Below are 22743 nucleotides of genomic sequence, written 5' to 3' on the forward strand. Positions count from 1 at the left end.
ATGGTAAGATATGGAAATTTATTGCTAAATAATGTGATTGCTATCTGTAACTCACATAATGCTGTGTTACTTAGCAGCAGTTTATGGAGAGGATGGCTGTCCTGTAGCTTGGTTGGGCTACACCTAGGTTTTGTTGCCTCCCCAAGCTCCCCCATCTCTGCTATAACTGGACCTATGGTGCATTGACTGACAGGTCAGGAGCATGCTTGTTGAACCCCTGGCTAATGGAAACCTTTGTCTCCCCTTTAGGCTGGAAGAGGGGCAGTGTTGCTTAGTGGAGCGAGCACTGGAGTCAGACTCAGGAGATCTGGGTTCTATTGCTGACTCTGCCACTAGCCTGCTGGGTGACTTTAGATAAGTCATTTGACTTCCCTATACCTCACTTTCCCCACCCATCAAATGGAGATAATGATACCTCCTTTCCATGGTGCTTTGAGATCTCTGGATGAGAAGAGCTAGTTGCTTGTTGTTATGGCTTTGTCTGCATTGGATATTTGCCAGCAATGGATGTATTTGCAATGTAGGAAAGCCAAGCTTTTCACCAGTGGAACTGTCCCTGGTTTCAGACAGAAATAAGTTCCATCATTGCAAATGATAGTGTTCCTTGTCTATGCCTGGAGTTCGCTCTGGTGCAGCTATTTCGATGGCTGGCTGTCAGTTGCTGGAATACAGACAAATTTCCAGCCCAGATAACTTTTCACACGTGTTATCTGGTCACCCCAGGGCCGGCGCAACCCATTTGGCGACCTAGGTGGTCGCCTAGGGCGCTGCGATTTGGGGGGCGGTGACCGCAGCGGTATTTCCACGGCAGGACCTTCCACCGCCTCTGGGGGGGGCGGCATTTCGGGGCGGGACCTTCGGCCACCTAGGGCGGCGGAAAAGCTGGTGGCACTCCTGGGTCACCCTACTTGTGGTATGTCCACAATCTAGTCCAATGGGAACAGGATTTGGATCCAATTGTCCTAGACATCAGATACCCCATTGGTCTTCTTCCATATACTTCACACTAAGGCAATTGTAGTGTAGAGATGAACATTTTGGCTAAATGAGACCTTCCTACAGAATCTTGTATCTATGGCTGAGGATTAAAGGTTTTTATAAAATGCTACCAAAACCTGGTAACGATGGAATTGTCTGTCAGGTAAACCATACTTTCCCTTCTGGCAGTGCTCTGGTTCCATTAACTTCTTAGGACTGAACCATCAAAATCATTGTAATTTACAAGTGCATTTGTCAGGTAGTGGCTAGACTATACCCTAATGCAGAGAGTGGATGCCAGTATTTTCAGTCACCTGTACCAATCTACCTGACTAAGGACTGAATTCTCCGCTCACTTCCAGTGGCTTTACAGCGTTGAAACTCCATGGATTTGAATGGAGTTATCCCTGATTTACGTTAGTGAAGATGAAGGAGGAATCAGGCCTGAAGGCTCAATCCTGCAAGGTGCCTTAACTCTCACGTCAGGGGAGTCTCCACCTTAAAATTAAGCACTTACTAAAGTGATTTGCAGGATCAGGGCCAGAATGCTTAGTGCCTATCAGGGTTGAGCCCTAAGGCCTTAACTAAACCATTCAGTGCTTTGCAGCTCCTATTTATTGTCCACGCCCTTTCCTGGGCTACACGGTGTTCCTTGGAGCTGGGTGTGTGAGTGAAGTATTAAAGCAACGCCATAGATATTACTCAAGCCTAAAGCTGGAGTAACCTCTGAGATGTATGGCTTGGAATGAATAATAGAACTGCCCAGTGGCTAATCCATGCCCCTAAGTCCTGGCTATGTGGCAACGGCCAGGGCTCTGCCTGCAGGAGTACACACCCCCCTATGCAGCACCCTCCCCAAATCTTTTCCTCCCTGAGCTGCAGCACCTGGGGGAATACATCATTCCCCTCTTCCCTCAATAATGTGGATATAAATCCCTAACAGTGACCATTTAGCATTTTCCTCTAGTATCAGATAAATAATAGTGACGCTATCTCTGCTGTCATTATGCTTTACTAATTTTAGCTCAGATGTACTTTTTATTTCTTCAGGAGAGCCATAAAACCTTCTACCAGCATCACATTTTATTCCTCTTTGAAGCTGAAACAAATTAGCAAAGTTGAGAACTTTATTTTCAGAGTTTATTAAGCCCTTAACAGTAAATCCTTTTCTCACGTTCCAGATGTTGTGGTTTTCTTGACCTCAGTTTATATTTCCCTGTGATGTGAACAAGCCAACATCTTATTCTGACCCAACCAATTTCTTTTGCGAGCCAGACAAGGTCAGACATAACTAGACTACTAGAACACTTGGGGATAGTCAGAAACAGAAGGCTAACATCATTATATTGGTATGATACTTAATTTCCAGTCATTATCCAGGACTTCAGCTTCCTAGAGCACTGATCTCTGATGTGCTACTTTTGCAAATTAAATGCATTTTAGTAATATATTTTTCATCCACTTCCTTTTCTCCTGAGTACTTTAAGTTTTTCAGGTAGCAGTCACCTCCACTTGAGCATGTATAAAATGCAGCCCTTGAATAAATAAAGCATGTTATATAGGGAACATTGCTAAGTCTGTACAAGTGTATTTTTTTTAGGCTTTGCACATGCTTAAACATTCTGCATTTGAGCAGCCCTATTCACTTCTGTGATGTTAATCACCTGCGTAAAGTTAAGCACGTTTATAACTCTTTAAGGGTTCAGAGCCTGACCTTCCATTGGAAGATCCTTGCTTCTCATCTCCTGCTTGGATCCACTGAATGTATCCATTCTCTTTCATTCTATGGTGAATCATCTGAAATATAATTTATGGGTTTTATCCTCTTTGAGTGTTGTGGTTTTTTAAGACAAGCACCTGCAGGCCCTTTAGGAGGTGTTACTCCTGCTGTTACTGACATTTTAATAAATATAGAAATAAATACTCCCCACCAAATTGTCTAATGTCAACACTTACCTCATCGTAAAGGAGTGAGTCAGTTTTCATAGAATTTATAGCATGCGCTATATCTGTGCTCTCCTAACCTGAAGCGCATCCAGTTTGGTATCAATTTTTATTGTTTTCTCTGAAACCGTAGTGGCTATCCGAATCTACTCATAAATATTACAATAATTATTTGTCTTCATGTACAGGGAAATTCAAATAAAAAATGGATCAAAGATACCAATTCATAAAAATCCCATGCAGTAAATCAGGCGGCCTCCCGCATACGCATTCACATGCGTTCTCTCTCACATACATACACAAATATTTAACGGTGGAGTCAGATTAAATAAATATATAGTAATATACAGGAATGACTGGACAAGCAATCACCATTATTTGGCAACTTTCTGTCTTACAAGACCACCTCAAAGTGTTGCCAAATGTACCACATAAAATTCTGCTCCACTTTTTGCAGACAGCCACCTCCATTAAGCAACTGATTTTTTCTGGTCCCTTGATTGCTTGCCTAAGACAGGTTTCAGTATATGCTGTTTGGGGGAATGGAACTATGGCCCTGGTTTTTAAAGACAGCTGAAGAGGCCTCCAGTTTTGCACAGTCACTGTGAAATTCGCCTATGGGCAGCAGGCCAGTACAAAGCTTATGCACTTCTTTAGTTAGACCTATTTGAAGGCTTATGTGGGACTTATTTGGTAGATAGGCCCTCATACTGACCCTCAGTATCAGAATGAATTTCACCCATGTACAATTACAGGAGCATATGATGGCACGTTAAACAGCTAATTACCTGATTTTTCAGGTGAAATCAGGGATCTAGTCATCTACATGCCAACATCTGCCCCTGCAGCTATACACAGTCACACAGTTGGTCACTTCTAAAAATCAGGCCCTGTATGCACTTTTAACTGATCTAATCTCCTGGTTATCTTATTTTCCGTTTTTACAGGGATGTTGTGTAAATAGAGCAGTATTAATGCCATGGTACATGGCACTGGTAACACCTCATTGATTCTCATTGTATGAGAATAATCACCTCATTGTATGATTCTGGCCATCCATGTTCAAGAAAGATCATTGAACAGATGCAGAGAAGAACTACTAGGCTGATCAGAGGAATGGAGGGCCTATCTTATGCGATGGAAAGAGCTTGGCTTGTTTAGTCTAGCAAAACAGAAGGCTGAGAGGGGATATGATTGCTTTGTATAAATACATTAGGGAGCTGTGGGGGCAAAACAACTTAATTAGTTTTAAGAGCAAACAGGGCATATTTATGAAAGCAATTCTATGATGGGATTGCTTGTGATGGTAGGGGGAAGGGCTCAGCAGCACCAAGGCTCACTTCTGGTTTATGTCTTATGTTCTAAAAGCTCATGCTTCAGGGTTTCAGCTGGCTATCTGCAGGGGTCAGGAAGGGATATTTTCCCTCAATCCCCACCCCATATATTCTGCCTTTGTTGTTGTTTTTTAATCTCCTTCCTTTGGTGCATTGGGGATGGCCCTTGCTGGGGATGGGACATTGGACAGAGTGGGCCAAAGTTCTGACTGGCAGCAAGTGTTGTCTCTCAAGTGCTCGGCTGGCTGGTCTGGCTCACATACTCAGAGTCTAAGTGGTCGCCATGTGTGGGATTGTGAAGAAATTTTCCCCCAGGTCAGACTGGCAGAGCCCTTGGAGGGGTTTGACCTTCCTTTGCAGCAGGTATGGGTCACTTGCCAGAATTATCTGGGTACATCTCATTTAATCATTTCCTTGCCATTGCGGGGGTCTCAAGCATGGGTGCACCTTAGTCCCTCCTATTCTCTGCCTGGGGCACCTAATAGAGAGACAAGGTGGGTGAGGTAACATCTTCTACTGGACCAACTTCTGATGGTGAGAAAGACAAGCTTTCGAGTTTACCCAGAGCTCTTCAGGTCTCACCCACCTTGTCTCTCTCATATACTGGGACCAGCACTGCTACAACAACACTGCCCGTGGCACATAATAGTCTTAGTCTCCTGTGGGCTGTAACCATTTGGTCTAAATTTAGTTGTTGGGATTGGGGGGGTGGGGTGGCAGCTTGGGATATACAGAAGCTCCGACTAAATGATCTGGTGATTCCGTCTGGCCTTCAGCTGTATGACTATGACTCTAAATGCTGACAGAGCCCTAAACAAATGTCTCAGCTGAGATGTACATGAAGCCAGGACTTGAGTGGCATTTCCCTTTAGTAAATTGAAGTAATTAGTGTTACAGAGAGGCCATGAACCAAAGTAAAGTCGTATTTCCTAGTGATGAGCAAACTTCAACAGTTTTGGAGTTTGGGATTTTGTTTGGATAAGCGCCCGATAGTTCAGCCACGTAGCTGAAACATCCACACTACTCGCGACAGCAAAATTAGGTTGGAAATATCCTGAGATCAGACCATCCTCCTGTGAGAGTTCTGGTACTTCTTGATTACGGCTGAGACGAAATCACAACAGACCACTCTTTCTTGGTGTATTTTGACCCTTCCATTTCCATCCTCAACCAGAATCTGCAAGTGCAGAGGAACACAAAAATGAAAAGTGATGGGGAAAAGTTAACTGATCCTTGTCAAACTTTATGTAGAGCCATTCTGCTCTTGGTTACATCAGAGTGAATCCAGAGTAATTTTGTGTACTATGGCATGTTTTTTTTTTTTAATGTACTGGACCTAATTCTATTCTCCTTTACCTCAGGGGAAGTAAGGAATAATTCCACTGATGTCATTGTACTTACACCAGTATAAAAAAATTGGGCTCTCAAAAATCAAGAGATTGGCTTTAAAGTCATGTGATTTTATATATATAATTTGCCTGCTGGTTTCTGAGCCTTTAGGCCCCACTGGGTCACATTTCAGGCTTTTCTGCACAACCATAAGAACTAGAAACTTAGTTTAAAAAAATGAAATGACATGACTCCAGGAGATGGGAGTTTAATAAAAATATAAAATATTGCAAGACTTGTGATGAATTTACAAGAGTTGGCAATGCTGTGTAAATAGGAGGCCCTCTTCACTTGATTCTGATCTCACACCAGTTTTGCACCAATATAAGGCAAAGCTGGATGAGGCCCTTAGATTTCAGTGTGTAACTGAGAGCAGAACATGACCCATAGAGTTCAGTTTAAGCACCGATGAACAAGAGGGGGTTCACAGCAGCCCTTGGTTAACAGAGCCCATCTCTGGGCCACCTGAAAGAGAAGAACAGGTTTCACTGTTCTAAAAATTAAGTTTTGTTGCAAGGAGAGCCGTGAAAATGTCAAGAGACAAAAAGTGATCTCTAGGCTTGAAAGCAAATCAAGCAGGTGAGATCTATGTCTGCAGAAGGAGAGAAGGAGACTGGAGTTAGGGGTGAGGAAATCTACTCTCTCTCTCTCTCTCTCTCTCTCTCTCTCTCTTCATATGAAATGCATCAGTTAAGTGTAGGGTTTTCCAAGGAACCTTCAGGCTGAGGATGTGCAAGGTGGTGTGATAAGTGACAAGGAAGTGGTGTGTGGCAAAACAAACAAACAAAAGTTTCTGAAGCCCTACCCAGAAGGTGCTGAGGTTAAGAGAGGGAAGGCAAAGGTGGCAAAACTAGAGAAGCCCAAGGGTTCATTCTGACAGCCACTCACTATTACCTGGACACCCTGACCATTCTCTCAAGAATCCTCCCCCCCGCGATGGAAGCTGGAAAGTGGGGTGGCATAGGAACTGCTGCAGGACAGAACCCAAAGATTCCCTGTACACAATGGGAATTCCCAGACAGTCAAAATCTGCTGCAGAAATCTGTTTGATTTTTTTTCCCAGCAAGTATTCAGACATAAGAGAATAACGTGGCAAATGACAGAGCTGGTAGAAAAATGCCAGTTATTTTTGTGGGAATTTTTATTTTAAAAATATATGGTTTTTTTCCCATGAACATTTTTTGAGTTTTGGTAAAATATTTTGATTTTTAAAATAGAAACTGATTTTTTAACTGAAACTTAAACTGCAAACCAAAACTTTTTTTCCGGAAAACCAAAATAATTTACTGGACATTTCAGGTTTTTTGATAAAAGAAAATGGAAAAATTTTGACCACAAAAATGTTTTTGCTCTAAAAGCCTTTTTTTAATAAAGAGGGGGAAAGTTTTGATGAAAAAATCTCAACCAGCTCTATATGTAGGGCCTGATTTTGAGAGATGCTGAAGCTCTGTAGCTCATATTGAAATTACTGGGAGCTGCAAGCGCTCAGCACCTCAGAAAAATCAGGCCCTTAGGACCCAGCTACCCAAAAATATCCCTTCCCATGTAGCACCTTCCCCTGCATTTCCCACAAGGTGTAAAGAATGCATCAACTTAAAGATTCTCCTCCTCCCTAATGCAATAAAGGAACAAAAGGCCAGAGTATCCCCCTTCCTCCCCACTATGCTGCACTGTTCTCCTGGCTCTTAAACAGCTGTGCTCCCGCGTGCTGCCCATAGGCCGCAGAGTGAAACTGATTAGGATCACCCTTGGCCATTCTGCCACCTGTTGTGCTGTTTGAGCGTGGCACCAGATAGCACTGCGGACATTAGAGTGGGGCCTGTTGTTCCTTTTGCATTCATCAAAGTCATCTTTGAGCCTCCGGAGCCCTTGGCACTTGCATAGCTGAGAAGATGCAGGAGCCTGGAGAACCCTGCCTAACTGTGAAAATAGTCCTCGTAGTCTTGCACTCCATGATTTCCTCCCCCTAGAGAGAGGGAAGGAGGGAGAGAGATAATGCCTCATTCCGTCCAGACACAGCACTTCTCCTTGTTCCGGGTGGCGCTGTCTAGTTGCACCACTGTATGGGGCCATGCAGAGCTTGCTGCATTATGCTAGTGACAGGGAGCATATCACAAGTGGAGGAGCAGCAGCTAGGATTCAGAGAGGTGAGAAGAGCATTTGCTGAGCGGGAGAGAGTGACTGGGGTTTCTGCCTCCAGGAGAGGGGAGGGTATCTGAGCCCTAGCTCGTCAGATGGGTGGGAAGGGATAAGGGGGTCAGAAAGGAATGCGGAGGAGAGGGAAATTTAATGACAGGCAAGGGGTTTGGTGGGGGAAAGAGTTTTCCTCCTCCCTTACCCCCTAAATTCCCATGGTTGCCGTTTGTCCCAGAAGAGCTCTCTCCAAACTTGTGACGTGCAGACAGAATAAAGAAAACAAGACAATCTATCCTGCCAGAAACAGCACCCCTTGTCACTTACTGACAGGAGCTGTTTCTTCAAAAGGACTGATTTAGGCATCAGGAAATGACAGGAACGGTACGGAAGGGCCCTATGTAAAGTAGGAAAACTGAGGAGGCAGGGAGGTAAAGGAGGAGATAAAATTAAAGGCAAAGAGTAGAAGAAAAGGTTCCATATTTCTATTGGAATTAAAATATTGATGGATTGTCAGGTTTTCAAATATTCTCCAGGAAGAACTCCTAGCTCCCTTTCCCCATCCCCACCCCCACCTAGATCTGGGATTCAAACCCTCCAGTGAATTCAGTTCTTCCATTGGCATCTCTTCATCCTTTCTCTGTCCACCTCCCCTGTTTTATTCTGAATCAGCTGCCGTGCTTCACTGACCCCATTTGAGTCTGAACGATTTCCCACACACTCACCCCCACGCTCCTACTTCAAGCTGCTCTTTCAGTGAGGCCTATAACTCCACGTCGTACCCCTGGATAAATGGTTTCTAGGATCTAGCAGTATTTTCAAGAGTTGTCTATTGAATGTATGTCACTGAAGGAAACTTGTCATAGCAGCTGCTTTTGAGTACATATTTCTGATAAAGGGTTATACATTGAGATGCAGAGCATAGTTTTGCTTACAGGCTGCAAAAAACACAATACAACCACTGTGAACGCAGAACCCACTTCAGGGTGGTTACAGCGTCCGGTGGCGTGCCTGAGAACAAGTTTTGTAGCCACAACTGGAGGAAGCCGTCAATGTTCATGGAGTGTCGGATAATCCGCTGTGACATATGATCCAAAAACATAAGGTTGACGAATATTCCTGGCACTGTATTCTAGTGCTGAGACCAGTTTATGTATTTTAGAATGTTTGATGTCCTTTCAGCAGTGAGAAAGCCATTCTGGATAACAGATAGCTCTGAAGATACTTTTAATAATCGTTTTTACCACTGGGGTGTAACGGTGCAGTGCTACATTTAAAAAAAGAAACACGGAAGGCTTGAGATTCTCTAAGGACCAAGTTCTGAGCTTACACCTGTTCGTATCCAGAGTAACTTCACTGAAGCGAATGGAATTTATTCCTGATTTAAGCCGGTGTAACAAAGAGCAGAATTTAACTCTGTTTAGCTCGTCTTTTTTTCACCTCTTCTACAAGTTGAACTCTTTTCACAGCTCAGCTGTTTGTGTAGTAGGGGGAGTGCTTCACATTTGGGGACAGATCCTAAGCTGGTGTAAATCGGTGCTACTTTATTGAAGTCAGTAGCGCTATGCTGATACAGGGCAATCTACTAGAGTATGGGCCTGATCCTGCAAATTCTTTCTGCTCACACAAGCAGTTTCGCTGAAATCAATGGGACTATTCACATGAGTAGCTGTTTGCAGGATCAGGCCCAGTGTGAATGAGTAAAACACTCTTGTTATTTTTGAACCTGTGATAAGTGGAAACCACATACCCTGCACTGGGAAACACTGATTCCATGAACAAAAATCCAGTCAGGAAAGTGGAAGTCAATGAAGGGCAGCTCCTGGATTGTATTTTCTGTGTTTCTTGAAGTGTCTGTCCCTCTGAAGAGCTAAGATCATGTGAACATTTTTCCTTTCAGCCAATTGCATTTCCAACTGAAGGCTGCTCTATGGTTTTTTCCTGCCCTGCTGGCAGTGCAAATGTGCCAATCTCATTCTCAAGGCATGGTTCCTGTCGTGGGATCAAATGTTAGGATTTTAAAAGCTAAAGTTTGATATGGATGAACAACTGCCTATAAAACGCATTAAGCTCTTACCCTGTAATGTATTTAATTTCACACTGACTGATGGTATTGCCCCTGAATGGATTACGGCGGGGGGCTGCCATTGTCCCACTAAACCACACTGGTTAAATAATACTTTGGAGTCTAAAGCTGCTCTAGGAGCATTTCATATTGGCTAGCACGTGAAATGAATACCTAGCTGTTCTGCAAGTGCTTTGGTTTGGTTAAAAATAAATACATGCTGAATTGGTTTACAGTGCAGCGGAATTTGCACAGCTCTTTGGACTGTGTGCTTTTTCCTCTATGAAAATTTCCACTGGCACCTCCTCATTCTCAACAGAACATAATGGCCCTGATTCTGCGAGGTGCTGAGTGCCTCTGTTGACATCAATGCTATTGAAAGGCTCTTTGAACATTATAGAAGGTGCTTCCCTTTCCCCCCCTCTCCCCAGAAATGGGCATAATATGCTTACTCCTTGCAGGGTTTGGTGCTTGTATCAAGGAGATGTATACAACGTCCAAAGGGTCAGGCCCTTGAGTGATGCTTCGTGTTTAGCTATGATAACGTTTCCTTGTCACATTTACTGGGCTTTTTTTAAAACTTTCAGCTTGAAGACATTTTATGCACAGTGAAAATAATTGCACACCCAGAGTCTGCTTCTTCTGTCTCTTACCCTGGGGTAAGTCAAGAGCTACTTTACTCCAGCACAGTTACATCCATGTAAGAAGAATCAGGCTCACGTGCTCTAACTCTGTCATCAGTGTAATCACTCCTGAGCTAGCAGTTAGCACTCTTTCAACCCGAGAACCATGTCATTCTGGGACAGTTTGCAGCTAACCATACAAGTGTATGGATTCCACCCAGGACGCAAGATAACTCAAAGCCAAGAATGATTTCGTAAGTCCTTCCAATTGCACGCAGAATGCCACTCCCTTTTGAAGAAGTCGTTTTAAAGTATCTGCTTTATATAGTAACATTACTCGTTATCACCCTTGAATGTTTGGCTAGAAGTTTGGTCACCTGTTATGTGCTGAAACACATGCTCACCTTAGTCTCTAAAAGCTTTAGATACTTTTGGGGGGAGCACGTATCAATGAATTTTTCAGCCTTTCTTTTCTTTTTTCTTTTCTTTTAATTTACTATGATAAGAGAAGGTTAAGGAGGTATTAAAGCTTTACTAGTCTTTTTTTTTTTTTTTTTTAACTTCAGCTTCAGAGCTAGAAAAGAATGTTGGAAGTCATCAGAGGCATGGTTGGAATAGAGAGTGTTAATTCTTCCATATCTAAGCCTCTTTGTCGAAATTCCCTTTGTCTCTTGCCCCAAGTCATTAAACACTAATCCCATCACTCTGCCTAATCCGCTGCAGTGGAGACAGAGTTCAGTTTCCGAAACTGTCTTTGTTGCTTTCCTAATAGACAGCTTGCTCTGGATTTCAGTTGGTTCAGTCACTTTTAGAGCTTCCCATTGCAGTTATTTAATGAAGTGCCATTAATGAATCTTTTCCTCCTTCATGCAGTGTGCACGGGCATCAATTGGTTTAGTGTTAAGTAGGGTAAGGTGCCTAGTCATCTTAGCAGCCTTTGCAAAATATGACTGTCAAAGGCAAAACCTAGGAAACAAGGCCATTGAAGACCATAACCACTGAAGTACTCATTTAATTACTAAGGATTTACAAAAGAAAATCTGCCCTTTGTGACTGACAAAAGACAACAAACTAAGAAGAGATAGTTCCCCCACTACACACACACACACAAATCCAAAAGAGGAAACATGGCTGAGCAAGGCCATCAGAGCGTGGTGAAAATGCTTTCCAATTTGCTTCCCAAGTGCTACTTTTCTAAATATTAGATACTCCACTTGTTGAAACAGACTTTTAGTCCTGCCAAAAGATGTAGACAAGTTAGTTTAATAAATTATCCACTGGTAAAAGTGAGTAAAATGTCAATCCATTTCCCCGGTGCTTGAAACAAAGGATCCGTCAAAATGTAAACCAGTATCATTTGGTTATTATGTTTTTTTTATATATAAATGTGTATTGTGTGCTGCAGTTGACATTTTGAATAGAGTATTTTCTGTCAAAGAGTATAAATTAGAAAAGGTGTGCTTAACTGTCATTTCCTACTGCTGACAGTGATATTGAATACCTTCAGGATTTAATTCATTGGGATATGTTTAAAAAAGACAGGTCTATTTCATGTATATTCCCATAGCTGGAAAAATATCTTGTTTAGAGAGTGTACTTACTAAAATAGATCATTTTAAAGTATTTTTAACATGAAAGCTGTTCTAAATAAATTAAATATAACTAGGGTATTTAAAGTTTGGAAAGCTCTTCTCTAAGGCCCTGATCCAAACCCACAGAAATCAATAAGAGGGTCTTTCCATTGACTTTAGTGGGCTTTGAATTGGGCTCCATCTTATTAGTGGATCACTAAGAAAATATGTAATAAGCAAGTGGAACTAGACAATTACTTTAGTCAGCAGAACTACTGTCTGTGTGTATTACATATGATATGCATTAACATTTTTCTTGTGTTGAATTATCCAATTATCCAGCAAACTCATTACATTAAATAAACCACATCATATTGTACAGTGACTTTCTGAAAGCTTTATTTTACTATGTTCAGATAGCACATAGAATCAAAGAATCGTAGGACTGGAAGGATCCTGGAGAGGTCATCTTGTCCAATCCCCTGCACTCATGGCAGTATTAAATGAATGAGATCCAGGCTTTATTAGTAAACAATTTAATTACTCTGGCAAAGTTAGTATCACAGTGCCTCAGAATAGGGTACTGAAAACTAAGATGCTCCTTTTGAAGGCACTGTCTGTTGAGTACTGACAGGTCTGTAGTTGATTTGCACAATCCATAGTTTCCACTCTTTTTTCCCAAAATGTTCTTTATTGCACATGGCAGGTGACATCTCGGCTTCATCCTTATCAAACATTTCAATATGGTTTTGTTTCCTTTTCATTTTAACTAGCTCATATAGCTTGCTTTAGTGAAAATCTTTCAACTCCCCAGTGAAAACAAATCAGATACATTTATAAACTGAATAAATCAGAACAAAGTGACTCGTCTCCAAATGAAACCACAGAGTTCTTTGTAGATTAAAAAACAACAACTGCATTTTGGCACTTAGGCATTCTTTCAAATTCCAGTGCATATCTACCGTTGGCAATAAAAGTTACACTTGCACGTTGTTAAAATTTCTTTATGTGCTTCAGCGCTTCTACTTTTCTTGTAAGTGACTTGCTAAATCTTTCTTTAGGGAATTGATCAGCTTTTAAATGCAATGTGGAAAAACTTCCTGTGCAATTCACTTAAAAAAAACCCCAACAACCCTCGCATTGGTTTAGTTTATAGGATATGCTGGAACAGCACTAAACCAGAAGCCTCACCAGCTGAGTGCCAGCTGTCTTCAGGAGCTCCAATCCTTTAAACTCAGTACTCCCTGAACTTGCTCTGTCCATGGTTAATTCAATCACTGTGACTATATCCTTTTGATTTAATCCTTCCCTTCCTTTCTAAATCGACCGCTGATGCATCAATTGCCACTCCTTGAACCCCCAGTAACTGTAGACGAGCCCTAACACTTTTGGATTTTTTTTTTCAGTCCTCTTCTTGGTTTTGCACAAGTTCAAAAATAACAGAATTTGAAAGTGAGTCCACCTAACCTCAAGAGTGTGTGCATCTTCAGCTATACATCACTCCTAGTGGTTGAATAAGCATTAAAGAGGCCTATTGGTGACCAACATGGAAACAAGAAGTACTAGGTAGCAGTGGCGTAGCTTTCTCTAAACCAGTCATTACACAAAGGGCAATCAATAGATCTTTTCTAGTGATATACACGAAGATCAGGCTTGCTGCCAGTCCTCTGCACAGTTCAGTCAAAATAGGGAGCACACATGGCTTGGTAGCCTGCCATTTTGAGGCTAGATTCCTTTTCCATTGAAATGAATGGCAAAATTCCCATGGATTTCAATAGGACCAGGCCTTGTAAAATGCAGTCAGGCATTTACTTCTGAAAGGGAATGGTTCGATCTCTCTGTGTTTTACTATTGACTCACGATATCGCCATGAGAGAAACATCTGCGTGTGGGGGGGGGGGCTTCTCCCTATAATACACTTCATTTTCTCAATTCAAGGGCTTCTTGCACCCTTATATTAAAAAAAAAAAACCCACCAGCCAGTAGATTGCATTCAATGAAGAAAGAGACAAAGCCCTGCAAACTCAAACAGCTCTGGGGTAAATAAATGAGAAAATCATTTAAATAATTTTTGAAAGAAATAAAATGTCTCATATAAAACACTGAATGATTGGAGTTGTGGGGGTAGAGTGGAGGTTGTTTTTTAATGGACAATGTAATATTTTACATGTGTGAACATCTATTTAAGATGAATTGTGAGGGTGTTTGAATATTTATCTACCTTCCCATAACTGTTGTTTTCATATTTTAAAATGTTTAGGGTTTTTTTTTTTAAATCTTTAACTCTCCTTGGTATGCATAGATTTTAACTTTAATATTAAGTAATAATTTTCAGTGAAAGTTTTTTTGATGGTGAATTTCCATGATGTTGTCAGTTTTAAAATAACAGCATGTAAGGTCCCAAACCTGCACCCACTTGAGTCAATGGAAAAACTCGCTAGATGAGGCCCTTGGTCGGTATTTGTTTCCTAAGCGTTGTGTTACAAAGTGTCAAGAGCGACGATCTTGGAGGGTCCACATGGCTAACGGCCTTAATGAGAACTTCATAACAGCTGCACGGTCCAAGAGTTAGGTTGACCAGACAGCAAATGTGAAAAATCGGGACGGGGGTGGGGGGTAATAGGAGCCTATATAAGAAAAAGACCCAAAAATCAGGGCTGTCCCTATAAAATCGGGACATCTGGTCACCCTACCAAGGGTTCCCGTTGTAAAGGGAGTGTAGGGAGCTTATTTGCATCAGTAACTCCTGAGAATTTTAGAAGGTTATTCTGTCGGTGTGCTGGTTTTTTAGGAGGAGGAAGAATGAAACTTGGAATGGAGCAGTGAAAGGGTGGAGGCCTGAGGAACTGAGATGAGAGAAATTATGTAGATGCTGGGAAACAAGGGATTGCATACAGCTGAGGAGCTCTGCAGGGTGCACTGCTCTCTGCCCCTCCCACGACTCCAACAGTTGCCACCTTTCGTTCCCCAGCTTCTCGCTGCTCCTCTGAGCTCCCTAATTAACCTCTACTTCCCCTGAGCAGTTAGCATCCCTGCAACCTTAGGAGGCACCCAGAACAATGCCTTTGGAGAGGAGCTTTATAAAATGCACCTTCAGCCTATAGCTACTTTATAAAGAGCCCATTGGGGACGTTAGACCTGTAGATTTCTTAAGGACTGCAGTCACTTCTGCAGGCTTTTAGAAGAGAATACTTATTTATTAGGGGGAGAGGAATGACACGGGACAAAATTACAGAGCAAAGAAGAGCAAAGCTGGTGAAGGCAATTCAGACACTAAAGACACTAGGTCACTTGAAGTCTCCACAGGGTCTCTGGTTCTCTGCAGATCCACAGTTCCTTCTCCCAGGCTTTCTGTTCATGGCATGTAGTGTAGTCTCTCCCTGGCTTGGTTTTCATTAAGTGAAACCAAGGTATTTAATTCTTCACTCAGTAGTGATGAGCAAACTGTCATAGATATGTTGTCCAATGGCACGTCAATTTCTCCACAGCCTCTTCCATTCAGCACATGGAGGTGGCTGTCGTTAAAAAAGCTGTCCAGCTCCATATTCTTCACATGAGGATGTACACACTGCAGGCTCACTAGAGAATCTCTTATCTGAAATTCCTCCAAGCAGACCCAGACTATGCATCGTGCTTCTCAACTGCCTAGGCCCTGGGACAGACCTTTGAAGCAGTCCGCTGGGGAAGTAAGTGGCAACAAAACAGGAGTGAGGGCTGGACACTGTGCAGCTTATTCAATCCATTTTTAAGGTATTCTTCACAGATAGCTGTATGCATGGGAGTCTTTCGCTTGTATGTGCATAAAACCATCTGTGCCCATTTTCAGAATGTAGAGAATTATGCATAGCACTATTCAATGAAAAGCTTTCAATGCATAAGTCTCTACAATGCATAAGTGCTCCTGGAGATCTGAGAAACATTGCCTTACTGGTTCCTCTTGGAGGGCATCAGAACTAGGGCTCATGGCTTGGTTTTGTCTAGGGAACGGGGGTGGCAGTATGGAGGGAGGGAGCAACAAGGACCTTTCAAAGCATACTTGTTCGGTGTTGAGGTTCAAGGAGTTAGAGTGCCTGAAAAAATGTTCTCTGCTCAACCCACTTATATGCAAAGTCTTTCCTGCTCCAACCCGTTGGCGTGCAGTTTTCCCTGCTCAAACCCCCATGGGCATGTAGTCTTTTCCCTGGGAGAATACCTGGGTTCACTGCAAGTGTAACTGGGTAAAATCCTTTGGGTCTTTGTTATACTGGAGGTCAGACTAGGTGATTTAATGGTCCCTTCTGCCCTTACATATCTATGAATAATCCATGGAAATGGCTCAGGTCTAAAATGAACCCCGAGAAAAGTTCATAGGCCTAATGTTTTCCTTGTGAAAAAGGGTCAGACAAAGATTTCTCTTTCAACAGAGCTCACATATCAAGCTTCCTCTGCTCTGGGGGCTCACAAAGGCAATGTCAGATGTCAGCATGGAGGGTGAAAATATTATCCACTTGCCTGTTATGTTTTGCTTTACTTCTGGTAGCTTTAAGTAATACTGATGAAAATCTTTGAAAAATGTTAGTTATTGAATGTATTTGAAATTTTTGCCCCCAGCACCTGTGCCCAAGCAGGATTTACCCCCAGTGGCAGTGCTACCATTATTATCACTCTGCTACACAGGGCAGCTTTAAACTGGGGCCAAGCCTCACCAGCAAAACCTGTCCATGCGAAACACTCAGACAACACATCTCTTTAGTGAATTGGCCATCCCCTCTTTTGGTGGCTGTGCCAGTTTCCATCCGACAATTCACAGTGTGCCTAATTGCCTCTTGCTTCTCCGAGCGCAAGGAGATAGAGAAGGGATGACTCATTCTCTTTGGGGAAGACAATTTAAGTCCCCAAAATATCTAGGTGAAATGACAGAAAATTGGTGCTACATCAATATACCCCAGCTGAGGATCTGACTCTTAGGCTACATCTACACTAGGAGCTAGGGGCGTGATTCCCCTGCTTGAGTGCACATATGCTAACTCAATAGCTGCAGGAAGGGCGGCCAGCACATCCCTTGGCCCGTGCCGCTTCCCACAGGCCCCACTGACCTGGAGCAGCGAACCGCGATCAGCCGAACCTGCGGACGCGGCAGGTAAACAAACCGGCCCGGCCCACCAGGGGCTTTCCCTGAACAAGCGGCGGCCCGACTTTGAGAAGCACTGCCTTAGATCATAGTGTAGACGTATCCTTAGTTTTGATCTTTCTAAGCAACTGCATTGTTTTGTATCAGTGACTTTAAGATTTGCTATTGTTTTTTTAAGGGGGCATCTGAAGATGGAGAAGGGAGTAAAATGGAAAAGCAAGATGGGAGAGAGAGAGAGAATAAAAGGGGGAAGGGGAGAGAGACAGATGGAGAGGGAGGGGAAAGAGAATGGAAGCCAGACGTGAGAGGACCAGAGTGTATGGATGCTGAGCTGGGGTGTAAAGAAGGGCAGCAGAGGAAGGAGTTGACCACACATCATGATGGACATAGATGTTAAAGTCCAAAATAAGAAGTGCAATATCATTAACATTTGCTGGAGGCTGAGATAATAGAGGAAGTTGGTAATGGGTGTGTGGGTGTGTGTGTGTGTGTGTTCCAAATTTTTGGACACTCTCTTTTGGTGATTCTTGCTAAAATGAACTGAGGAGCCTCACAGGCTAGGCAATGGCTCCTACCACTTGTGGGATCCAGTGCTGTCATTACCTTGGCGAGCCAGCTCTTTTCTGGCACCTGATTTGCCAGTGTGGGGGATTAAGGGCTTTAATAGAGCTGTGGGATGGGGCAATAGCCTCTTTGGCTCAGGGATGATTGCTTTGGTCAAGTCCTCTGTCCTGTCATAGAATGTGATGCGTCTACATCTTGCCTGGCTTTCAGTTCACTTGTGCAACAGTGCAAACTGTGGACTGAAGAGTATGGAACCAAGCCCATGCTAGCCACTGGAGTGAACCAGATTCTACTTTCCCCTCACAGGGGAACATCACAAGGGTCCACTATAGCCATCTTGTCTTTCCCTACTAATAGAGATATTTGGTTTGGACACACAGTCTGGCTCTGGCCACAGTAGCCATGCCAGTGAAGAGCACTGGCCTGGCCCTTAGTAACTCCTGAGATGTGAGTGATCCCACTAAATGGAGAGAGAGCCCATCTAAGTGACCACATTAAAAGAGTCCTGGCACCTGGAGAACCTGAGTGGGGGTGAAGTAATGAGGCCTATATCAGTCCATATGGTCTCTCATCACCCATCTTGGCTCCCTTGTCTCTTTCTCTGGTGAGATAGTGGAGCGGACCTTGTGTGCTTCCCCTGGGAATGAAAAGCTCTCTGCGCCCTGCAGCAAGCGGCGGCAGAAAGGTCAGTACATGCGTGCCTCTGGCGATGCTTGGTCCCCTCTTCACTGTGAGGAGATAAGACACTAAGCCCTATTCTGTGTGCATATGCTAAGGGTGAGGGGGAGCGTGCCAGGGTGCTGCAGCCCTGTCCGTGTGTCAGAGGGCCAGAGAATTCCACCCTGTGCCTTTGTGCATGCCAGGATTGGACACCATGCCCTGGGGAGGGGGGGGCGGTGCTGCTATGTCCCATTGGGAGAGATAGCTCAGTGGTTTGAGCATTGGCTTGCTAAACCCAGGGTTGTGAGTTCAATCCTTGAGGGGGCGATTTGGGGATTGGTCCTGCTTTGAGCAGGGGGTTGGACTAGATGACCTCTTGAGGTCCCTTCCAACCCTGATATCCTATGATTCCTATGATCCTATGATCTTGAGAGGAACAAATAAGTTAGTGGTGTCTTATTAATTTCTCTATCCAGGCATTGGTTCTTAAGTGAGAACATTTGCCTCCTTGGGAGATGGGACATCAGATGCCCTACCTTCAGGTATCTTGGTGGAGAAAGGTTCTGTTTCCAGTGGGAAGCAGGGAATGGATAACTGCCCTGACACAGATCACACATGATGAGGGCTTAGGTTGTGGGGCCTGAGCTATGGTTGATGACCAAGGATGGGGTTAGAGGCCAAGGAGGAGATTTTCAAAGGCACAAGGGACAGTTAGGCACCCTAATTACCCTTTGTACCTTTGAAAAATCTTCCACCACTTAATAGATCTGAGGCAGGATTACCAGCTGGGTGGTAGGTTGTTAGGAGGTTTCAGTATACATAATGGTCCAGATTCAGCCCTTGTGATAAACTGGTGTAACTCCCATTGATGTTCATGGGACCCACACCTGTCTACATAGAGCTGAATGTTACAGACATGCATAGAGGCCCAATGGTACATTCATTACATTTACAGCTGTCCAATTTTTAATTGAAGCATGTTTTGTCTTCTTTGCAGCATGTCCTTAGCAGGCTACAGTTTGGGCTGAACAAAGCTTTAAAATCTCTTTACAAGTATGATTTCAAACTGGTAAACATAATTTGACATAGCTGGGAATCTCCTAAGCAGAGATCTGTAACCGAACTAGCTCCTTTCACTTCTCCTAAAAGTAAATAATCCCACAGGACAGAATGCAGACACTGAGACAACAATACAATGGCTGCAGATAATCTCCACCAACTACATTAATAGAGTACTTCCATTTTCACATATTTCTCTGATTTTGTGAGTGTCACACATATAACAGAATGATGTAGTTACTAATGATGACTACCAACGTGTAATCTGTAATAAAGCCTGAAGATGTCTGCAGCACTAAATACAAAACACAAGTCAGACCAAAAAATGAGTATTTATGCCCCGTGAAGAATGTCTTTTTTTTTTTTAAATCTTACTCTCTACACACATACAATTCCACTCTCTCACACAGTCTTGCTACTCTCACCTCTTCATCCCCATATTTGTGAAATCATCCTTTGCATTACCTTAAGGAAAAGTATGATATTTAATTTGCACTCATTTAGGGCTTTTGTTCCTAGTTAAGTCACTATGATTTTTGCCATTGATTCAGTGGGAGTGGGATCATACCCTTAGTTTTAGCTTTACTGAGAATTTTTAAGGGTTATGTGAACATAAGAAAGGTTTGTTTTGACCAAAATGCCTGTGATGAATGAAAAGACAGTCATTTGCACTTGTGTGAGAAGAGATCTATTAAGAACTATCAATCCTTCTCATGACAGCTTATCGCCACTTGCGAGTCTTTAGGATTCGTTTCTTAAAATGCTAATGCAGACAAGTTCCTGTCTGTTGTGGGAAAAGATGGTGGACCTTTGTTAGATGAGACACTCTAGTGCAAATAAATGTTTCCTGTAAGAAAACATTTGGTTGGGATTCTTTTTTTTTTATCTCCTAATGGTTTCCCCATGTACTTGCTGACACCCATAAAAAATGAACATCTTCAAAAATAAAAGCCAACTTTGCACACATGCCAGAGATAATTGTAGATTTACAATATACACTAGCTTTGTGAACACTGAAATATATACATTAGTGAGGCTCAGATACATTATGGCATGAAAGATGCCCCTCTGAGTAATTTACAACTTGAGGTTAGGATCTTAAAATCTGAGGTCCTGTCTTCAGTGCATGCGTATTAAAAACCACATGGCACTTTTCATAAGAGTTTGGGTTTGCCCCCAGCATTCCTGGCCAAACTTTTTCCTCTTCCCCCACTCTTGTCTCGTGTGCTGTGCTCTGATTGACCATATGGTTACCTCTCTGTACCCTAGAGATGGCTGCATGTCAGTGGTGAAATGGTTCCTTTATGTACACAGTTTGCAACCCTTTGGAAACTGCATAAATTCAAGGTATTGCATATGTACAATGATAGGGAAGAAAAATATCCTTTTAAAAATCTACAGCAATTGTCCAAAACACTCTAGCAACACCATCAAGATGTGGGGGTTTAAACCACTGTTGTAGAATACTCCAGTGTTTAATTCCTATTTCAAATGTTATAAGTTATTATTTGTATTGCAGTAGCATATCGGCGCCCCAACCAAGATCAAGGCCCCATTGTGTTCAGCGCTGTACAACCACATCTATGTAGACAAAGACTGGGAGGAGGCACAGAGAGATTAATTGAACTTTGTAATAGGTCAGTGACAGAGCTGAGATTAGAGCTCAGAGCTCCTGACTTCCAGACTATTACCATACCCACTAAACCATGCTCACTCAGAAGCAATTAGAGCACTTTGAAGATATCCAAATGCAGTAAGAAATACAGCTGAGTAGTAACATGAATCTACAGTAAGTAGAAGAGCTAGCACATCCCATGTTACCAGTATACATAGTACCATTCCTGGTCTTCTCGGTGTTCACATCAGACCTACACTTCTCTAACTGCCAATGATCTGACTGAAGTGAAATATGCAAATGAGTGTTGGTACAAATGCATTTCAGTGAAATGTATTCAGCAGTAGTTATAAAGCTTTAACAGTGGCTTCATGACAGTCTATTCAAATTTTTATCAGCCTTAGATTTGGCCATTAAAAAAAACAGAGATTAAATGCAATTGCAGAGGTGCTGTGTGCAGACTGGTTTTCACTGACCTTGTGCGTACTTGCCCTGGAAACTGAGACTTGAGCATGATTTGCCATAGAAGCGCAGGAGAATTCAGGTCCTGGCCCTGCAAACACTTATGCATGTGCTTGACTTTAAGCATGTGAGTAATGTCATTTAATTCATTGGGACTACTCAGGGCTCCAATTTAGGAATGCATCCCTATTCAGGACAAACACATAAGCATAAGGCCCACTGAAGTCCATGGAACTTAAGCGGATGTTTAAAATTAAGCCATATGTAAGTGCTGTTCTGAATAAGGATGTGCTTAAGACTGTGTTTAAGTGCATTCCTGTATCAGGGCTCGTGTGAGTAGAAGTAAGTGTTTGCAGAATTGGAGCAATACAGACAGCTCAGGGATGCTGCAAATATTCATTTCATTAAATGGTGCAACCATATTGTAAAAGCCTTGCCTAACGGTTAGTGCCATTTACAGACTCACATTCCAAGCAAGCCTGCAACATTAGCTTCTGTGATCATGGTTCCTGAACCTCCTGCCAACATTCAGGCTTCAGTGGCAGTTCTGCCTGAGTAAAGACTGGAGGACTGGACCAAAGCTCTTTGAACCCCTGGACCTTCCTCACTTAATTTAGGCCCTGAGGCAGCAAAGCACCTAAGCATGTGCTTAAAGTTAAGCATGTGATTAAATGATTCATTGAATCAGCACCTAATTCTCTTTAAAAATCCTAGTGGGCAACATTATTTACCCCGCACCAGTTCTGCAACCACATGTGCCCTTTCTCACACGGGTAAATTTCACACTCCCAGAAGTATTTGCATGATTGGGGACCATGTATAATTTCAATCTAAAATGAATAATGTTGTATTATATTATTAAATATAAATTCAACTGTGCTTTCTGTGCAATGCTTAGAAAAGAGGTGATATCTTCTATTTTCAGCAAGCACATGAAGCCAGCACTTATTACTGACAAATATAATTAAATCAAAAAATACTGTGGGCCAGATTTTTAGGTGGAGTAAATCAGAGTAGCTCAGTTGACGTCAGTGGAGCTACACCAATTTGCAGCATCTGAGCATCTGGTGCTGTATATATGAAGAGATTTGTATGCACATTTGGCTGACCATAGTAATTAAAAAACAGGATTAAAACAATAAAAAGACCTTTGATTCAACTTTTAGAAAATCATTGTAAGATTAGTTGAATTGCAGGAGTTACTGTCAGGGGGAGCACTTTAAGGGCGAGAAACTT

This window comes from Trachemys scripta, chromosome 3 (assembly GCF_013100865.1).
Source record: "Trachemys scripta elegans isolate TJP31775 chromosome 3, CAS_Tse_1.0, whole genome shotgun sequence".
In the NCBI taxonomy this organism is placed as follows: domain Eukaryota; kingdom Metazoa; phylum Chordata; order Testudines; family Emydidae; genus Trachemys; species Trachemys scripta.